This window comes from Aegilops tauschii, chromosome 1, assembly GCF_002575655.3.
Source record: "Aegilops tauschii subsp. strangulata cultivar AL8/78 chromosome 1, Aet v6.0, whole genome shotgun sequence".
In the NCBI taxonomy this organism is placed as follows: domain Eukaryota; kingdom Viridiplantae; phylum Streptophyta; class Magnoliopsida; order Poales; family Poaceae; genus Aegilops; species Aegilops tauschii.
In genome coordinates this window covers 21,906,829-21,915,041 of record NC_053035.3, presented here as the reverse complement: position 1 = coordinate 21,915,041, position 8,213 = coordinate 21,906,829, and the positions used below count along the sequence as shown (strand labels likewise).

At 40.6% G+C, this 8,213-nt stretch overlaps 1 pseudogene; it reads left to right on the top strand.

Annotated features, from left to right (window-relative positions):
• The first annotated feature begins 2,088 nt into the window (after positions 1 to 2,088).
• Positions 2,089 to 7,457, top strand: LOC141039258 (nucleobase-ascorbate transporter 2-like; annotated as a pseudogene).
• The last annotated feature ends 756 nt before the right edge of the window (positions 7,458 to 8,213 follow it).

Here is an 8,213-nt window from a genome sequence, read left to right as displayed (position 1 = left end):
GTTATTGTAACAAGAAAATTATGCTTCTGCAATTTGATTGCACAAAGGAATATTTGAGTTAAATGTTCATCAAATGTCTGATGAGCTGTGAAAAGAGTTTCATAACTTACACCTTCCAGAACACCACTATGAGTGGAATGTCTGTGAAGATGTAATCAAACCATTTATGAAATGGTAAGGTCAAAGATGACATAAATAAATTTGCCATTATCCCTTTTAAAGTGATGCTTTAGAGACTGTGGTTTTACACTGAAAAGAGCTACATCGGGTCTGTTGAAATGAAGCCATGGTATGGTACGCCCAACCATGTTATATCTTTTCTTAACATTTGGAATGTGGGGCTTGTGTAAAAGGTTACAAACCTATTCCAAATCAGACAAGTGCTACTTTGTAGGTTATACCAAAATGTTGGGTATTCCTCCCTCACTATACCGAGGCAAATAGTTTTGCCGCGAAACGGTGTGCTTTTAAAGAGAATGGTTCTTTCAAAGAGGTGAGTGGGAGAATAGTGCAACTCGACGAGATAAACAGTATCTTCGTCATCAGATCAAAGGAAAGAGACCTTGGAAGTAATTCCAGAGTTTCCTACTGCAACTGATACGGAAGTTTCTACAATAAAATGTATGAACTTCGGTCGAACTTGCAGCTGAACCACGTAGGCAAGGATCGTGCAAACCTCTCAGGTGCGCAAACAAGATATTGTTGTTAGACAACATTATACCTACGATACACAAGGAAGCGTTGATGGGCCCTGACTCCGGAATTGGCTAAATGCCAATACAACCCGAGTTAGTTTCCATATAAGTGATTCAAGATTAAAACCTTGATACACCTTTCGGAATACTTAGAGTCTAACGAATATTTATGGAACTTTAAACTGATACGGATAAAAATGTCTTATCCATAAAGCTCGACTTGTTGTAATAACAAGTTCAAGAGTTGACTACGATAAGGTTGTTTTCATCGTAGCAATGCTTAAAGTCGGTTCAGGCTGAACTAGCAATTAATACATATTTCAATCATGAGATTTGAAACATGGATGACAATAGGATTTCCATCTGATGGAAATGAAACCAAGGACTTGCATGTGTTACAGTCCAAGGAATTTTGTCTATCCAGAGGATGCTAGTAAGGGTGCAAACTTCAGAGTTCCAGCGATGGACAGAAGAGAGCAAAATGGAGTTGGAATCTTCCTGCTTTGATGAAATGGTCAAAGGGTTCTGACTTCATCAATGGGTAACGAAGATGCTTGTAATTCAAAAAAGTAAGTGGGAGCGTAATAATATTTCTAAAAACCTTGTGTGCTTGACACATTGTTAATTGGAAATAAATTTCTTGACACGAATTAGGACTTCATTTGAAATTGTTTTTGATGAAGTGCTTAGGCTAAATAACCTCAATTTTAGGCATGATGATATATGGAGATAGATTTACCTAATATGGCTAAGCAATGAATACGTATTGACAAGGTGCTAAAACCTATTTAGCATTTAAAACGCCAAGGAGTGATTCTTCACTAAGTCACATGGAAAGAGTTTTTACAAGACTCGGTGTCCCAAAACATTGAGGAGTAAAAAACACGATGGAGATTCCACACACCTTCGTGTTTTGGATTAATCATTTATTCCATGGTATGTAAAACAACCTGATATGTCCGATACTCCCAAGGTGTTGCGAGTATGGATACTAAAGTGATCAAAGTACTGATCGTGGGACAACAGTGAAAGATGTCATTGAGTACTAGAGTAAGTACTGATGATACGTTTTCTTGCAAGCGGAGATCATGAAGAGTTCGTTGTAAAATGTTACATCGATACAGTTAATTTTATTTTCAGAACCGAACTTGTACAGTGTACATGAGTTCCAATAGTACCTTCCGTTGCAAAAAATTTACATAATCAAGAATTCTTACTGTGTTATCTTTCTTTCCAGATATATAGATTGCCAACTTTGAATCCGATTCTCAAATATATAGGTTGCCAGTCCCTCCGTCCAACCTTGTTTCTGATCCACCAGCTTTGCTGCAATTTCGAGCTACTCTGTCTGGGTTCCACTCTGAGGCGTGGTCTCTTGTCTTGTGTTCTTCATGGGAGGCCATCATACTGCGCTTCCAGCACTACATCCTGGCGCTGGGCACGGCCGTCATGATCCCGGCGGTGCTGGTGCCCATGATGGGCGGGAGCGACGTGAGTACGCCTCTGTGTTTCTTGATTCGCGCCACCCCCCATGGGTTGGCGCCTGGCGTCACAAGTTTCAGTGCCAACAATGTCTGGTGGTGTTCTGGGCTTGCCATCTCGGATGGGTTGCAGGGAGACAGGGTGAGGGTGGTGCAGACGCTGCTCTTCGTCACCGGCATCAACACGCTGCTGCAGTCGCTCTTCGGGACGCGGCTGCCCACGGTCATAGGCAGCTCCTACGCCTTCCTCATCCCGGTGATGGCCATCGTGCAGGACTCGTCTCTCGCGGTCGTACCTGACGACCACGAGGTGAGCAATCATTCATTCACTTTCACTTTCTAGTATCCGCACATTCAGAAATTCTTTAATGGTATGGTCTAATCAAAACCATCTTTGAGCAGAGATTCCTCTAGAGCATGCGGGCCATACAAGGGGCGGTTATAGTGTCCTCCAGTATTCAGATCATCCTTGGTTACAGCCAGCTCTGGGGTATTTTCTCCAGGTACCACCACACACTGTCAAGTACTAGTTGTACTAGTCGCCAACCCGTGCATTCGCACGGCCTAGTTACTTAATACTTTTACATGATAATCTATATAACATATAACTATTTTCTGCGTAAAGTTATATTGGTCGTCCCTTTAAAAGTTCTAAAGGATTCGGAACTTGGGGATTCATAGGAGAATTCATTTCCACTAATGAGTTAGTTGGGTGAGAATACAATAGTTATAAGATGTCACCAAAAATAGTAAGTGTGCACTTTAATTCTATATACGATTTTACTCTCTTTATAATATATAAGGAAGTTTGAAATTATTATTTATCTCATTTCAAAAGTATAAAGAGTTGCCTTACTTGTTAGGTCTAGTCTGTATATGTATATGCTAGGACATCTATACATGTATTGTCTCAAAATGTTAGCATTTCTACCGACTATAGTCCCGTAGGAAAATGTTAAATTGCATGAACTATGGCCTGCTAAGCTAATTATAAATTTTCCCTACTGCTATGAATATTTCTCCCGTAAAATAGTTCATTCTTGTGAGCGTATTAAGAACAGTATTCTCAGATATCTGATCCGCTTGACACTTACGATGGAATGGTGTGAATGAAACAATCAAGCAGTACACAACCAATAATTTGGGATTCAACAAACGCCACGACTTGATAGGTTTGGAATTTGAAGAAAACCAGAGCATCGGAAAAGCATTTTTTGCATAGCGAAGAACCTTACATATAAGGTATTAGTATCTGTGCACATGAATCACATGTTGTAATATGTATAAATTTAAAAGATAGATATATGTACTACATAGACGATAGTCTTAGGTGACAAATTTACTTTTATTGCCGTATGGATTAGATAGCAATATTTTGCATTGTTATTGAACAGACGAACCGTGCTGGCTTGGTTAAAACTTAAAAAGGGACATTTTATGAGCACTCGGCCATTCCAATCATGAATCTACAGCTGTCCATAATACAAATGCAAACAAAAATCTTGTGCATTGCGGGATCATTGGCTTGCTACAGCTATTGATAAATGATAGTTGTAGGCATGCATTGTTAAAAGAATCAAGCCGAGAAATTCTTGTACAGATAATTCCTTATTTAATACACAGTCAAATCAGACTTACTAAAACACAAAAAAATTACTATCCAATATGAAGTACTAACACGCACCATATCAAGAAGCGATACTCACCTTGTTCTATTTTTATCCTTGTCCATGGGGTAGCGAGATTTACAGCTTTACCAACCCCATCGCACATATATGGTGACCTATATTATAATGGGGGCAGAAATTAATGACACATTGGAAAGAGATATATTAGTAGCACATATAGGTGCAGTCTTATTAAGGGTTGCAGCTTGATTGGCCCCTCACTGGTGAAGAATAATGCATCGCCATATCCTTAGCATGGTCTGATTGAAAACTGCTAATACATTTCCTTACGTACTCCCAGTTTGAAATATGGATGTGGAGTGTCTTGAGCATAACAGTGGTTGTTTTGTTCACACAATACCTCATACAGATAGCGAGTGGGTCCCATGGATAGATGTAGTAGTGATATTTGGAACATCCAAAAGGACAGGGGCTTAGTGCATGTTAGACTGATGTATTAGCTGTGCAATTACAAATAAGATTGCAACCTGCGATATCTCAAAGCTATTAAATGCACCTGCTGGAAAATCTGAGAACCCCACAAAATATAATTTTCACGTTGTTTCTTCAATATAAAACATGCTGCCCGTGGTTAATGTCCTGTGTTTAACTGAACAATAAAACACACAATATGCTATGTCAGAAATTTCTAACTCTTGTTTGGTACCATGTCTATCAGACAAGTGTAGAGAATCTGTAGTACATCAGTTCATGCTTGCTAATCTGAATTTAGAAAATAATAATTCTTTCTCTTGTTAATAGTTTGGATTGTATGTATATGTATGCAGCGGGCGTACAAACAAACGAAATCCAATCGATTACCAAAACTTCTCAACACATGGTACTCCACATACCAGAGACGGATGTCGCGCACCGGCTACCCGTATGTAGAAGTTGTCCGCTGCCAGTCCATCTTACCCATGAGGCCATGCCACGATCTGCACTACAAAGGCGCCCGTCGGCAGGAAGATCTGGTTCATCAGCCTGGCGTTGTTTGCACGTCAAGGAGATGGACATAGTTGCATGGCCTGGTGCTCCTGTAAACCTGTATAAGAGAGCACCTCAAGCAATAGAATCATTGAGTTCAATCTCTTTATTGCTTTCAATTTCAAAAACATATTCTGTTGTGTTGAGAGGAGTAACGTAGCTGTTGAGAGGGGTCTCATAGCTGGTGATTAATTCGTCCTCGTCGAAACTGTGGATGGTGAAGCTCCTCCCTTTCTGCTGCTACTGCTTGCATGGAACGGGCTGGCAGCATGTGGCATGGTTGAACTTGAAGCTTGATGAAGTCTTCTGGGAGAAGCTTGACACGCGAATCAATCTTGGAGTTTATTTTCTTTGCAGGGATAGAGAAAGCATATCCAGTTAAGGATGAGAGGCATATCACGTCAGGAATCTCTGTTGATGGAACTAATCTTATCATATATTAGTATAAGGAAACAAAATCATGTGAACCGGGATCACCATTGATGTGATCAACCAAGTATAGTGAGAGATGAAAAGGAAAATCTAGCAACTTGTAGCTCAATCAGACCCAGACACAAATTTGTTTCTAGAACTGACGCATGCCAGGGCCATAAGTTCATGCTCATGTCGACGGGAGAGATGAGGGCTTGACTACCTGAGATATACAGCCATGTAGCGCATTCTTCCTTCCATCTCATCACGCGCCGCTGGCCGCTGGAACCTGAGGTTGAGGACCACATCGAGAGGGGGCGCTGGACAATCCACGTGCAATATCGATGGATCTGGGGAGATTTTCTCTGTAAGAGTTTGAGAGGGACGTGAGAGTTTGAGAGATATACATGACAGATTTGTTCCATGGATCTGGCCAGATTTTTTCTGTGAGAGTTTTAGAGGGATGTGGGAGTTTGAGAGAGACATACATGAGAGATTGAAAGAGTTAGGTCATTGATATGTGAGTTTTTTTTCTCTTTGGATATATATACGTGAGAGATTGAAAGATTTGTTCTTATAAAAGTGATAGAGATTGCACTAGGGAAGGAAGAAACGGTGGGTTAGTTGTAGGATCGTATATTTATTTAATTTTTTTTACAACGAACAAATGAATGTTGGCATTGGAGCGTCTGTTTTTTTATATGGGTATACACCATAATAATACGGATCCATCAGATTAACGGCTCATAAATTCTGATTAACGTCGGAATTTTTAGGGAGTCGCTAATTAGTATAAGTATAGATAGATAGATATAGATAGATTAGTAGTGACTTGTTGCGTGCTGCATTTACATACTAGTTCAGTTTTGTTTACTGATGGATGTGTGTCCTGGGTGTAACTTTCAGATTGTTCAGTCCACTGGGAATGGCGCCGGTGGTTGCGCTGCTCGGTTTTGGCTTCTTCGAAAGAGGATTCCTAGTGGTATGGCTTGCTCTGCACCTGATTCTTCATTTTCTTAGAAAGATGACACTTCGTTCAGCATTGGTACTTATTTGATATTGTGTATATCAGGTTGGGAGATGCGTTGAGGTTGGCCTGCCAATGTTAATCCTCTTTGTTGTGCTTTACCAGGTTTGAAAAGCAACTATAATCATCCAATTCTTTGCCAGTTAAACTAAAATTATTCCTTATTAGAAGTTCAGCATTGCTAACTGCCTTCTTGTTTCTTATCAGTATCTGAAGAATGTACAGATAAGAGAGATCCCCATACTGGAACGATTCTCCCTGTTCATTTGTATCGCATTGGTCTGGGCTTATGCTCAAATCCTCACTTCTGGTGGCGCGTATAATCATTTTGTACTACCATTAGTTGTCGATGCTGTGTAATGTTTTATTTTTTTTGCTACCCTAGCATTGAATTATCACAACATTTTCTTTTTAATACAAATGTTTTAAAAGTTTCTTTTTGAACTTCTCCCAATTAATATACCTGAACTTGATTATGTTTCTAACATGTACTTATACCAGCTTCATTAGATTTTGTGTTAGTGCTTGTAACACAATCAGTTCAGATCTCGATAGACCACAAGTTCAAGTTCACTAGTATTTGTAAATGCTGGTAGCAGTACTAGTATTTAAAAATTTGTAACCTAAGAACTATGCTTGCATCTTGTTACTTCTATGGAAGCATTGACCTCGTAATTTTATTGGACCAACCACTAACAGAAGAATTAAACATGGTGCTCAGTGTATTCTCTCAATCTTGGTTGTTCTTATAGTGCTTATAATCTTGACATCTTTGATGAATCCAGCCCGAACTGAAGCATGTCGGCAATCCGGGCCTCAAAAGGACCTACAGCCAAAGCGGTACCGGCAGCTCCGAAACATTTTCGGTTTCTATTTCTGAAAATTCCAAAAAGTTTCCAGAATGATTCTGGCACCCTCCAAGAATTATCAGGCATGTGCTGAAACCATTTTGACTTAATGGCATACCCCGAAACAACTTTTTCGGTTTCACCGAAACTCATCCGGTGACCTCTCTCTGCGGTACGATTCCGCTGTCCAAAACTTTTCGGTGTCCGAAACTTTTTCGATGATTTTCTCTCAGACTCCCTGTCTACTATTCAGCAGATAGATGACCCTTAAGCGTGTGACCCTATAGGTTCGGTGAAGTACAGACATGACCTAGAACCCCTTCCGATCAATGATCAACATCGGAGCCGTGGACACCCATATTGACCCCTATACCCACACGAATGAATATTCGAGTGAACCTCTAGTTGAGGTGAGCTATTCCTGTTGCTTCACGATATATCACAAACACCTGAGGTGAGATTTATTGCATCCCCGTGGGCCAACACTTTGTCCACTATGCAAGTTACCTCGTTACCGGTTTTGTTCTCTTTTCTCGTGTCGTGTTCCGGCATCCCCGTGATCAAATCACAAAGTGTCTGGCCAGACGATGATGGACACCGTAACACCGAGTGGGCCCGAGTATATCTCTCCATCGTCGGAGGAGCAAATCCCAATCCCGAGCTATCAAGTTACTTAACATACTTTCCAATGAACCCGTAAGCCGCCGTAATAGCCATCCAGTTACGGATGACGTTTAACAAACCCCAAAGTTCATGAAGCAAGCATGAAGAAACTCGATACTCTCATGGTCTAAGGAATTATGCAAACATTAACTATCTCTGTGTTATAAACCATTAACTTGTGATGAATGAATCTCTTAGCATAACATCAATCTGGGTCGATTCAACACAAATGTTCTCTTAACATTGTGCCCTCAAAATTGCTGGCATAGATATGCCCATGATCAGGAAAACAGAACCATCATGCAACACTTGACACTACAGGAATCAGCTACTTTTCCGTCTGCCACGGCAGACGGCAAAGGCAAGGATGGCGGACGGCAAAGGCCTTTGCCGTCTGCCGCGGACGGTAAAAGGCTCCGGCAAAGTAGGCTACG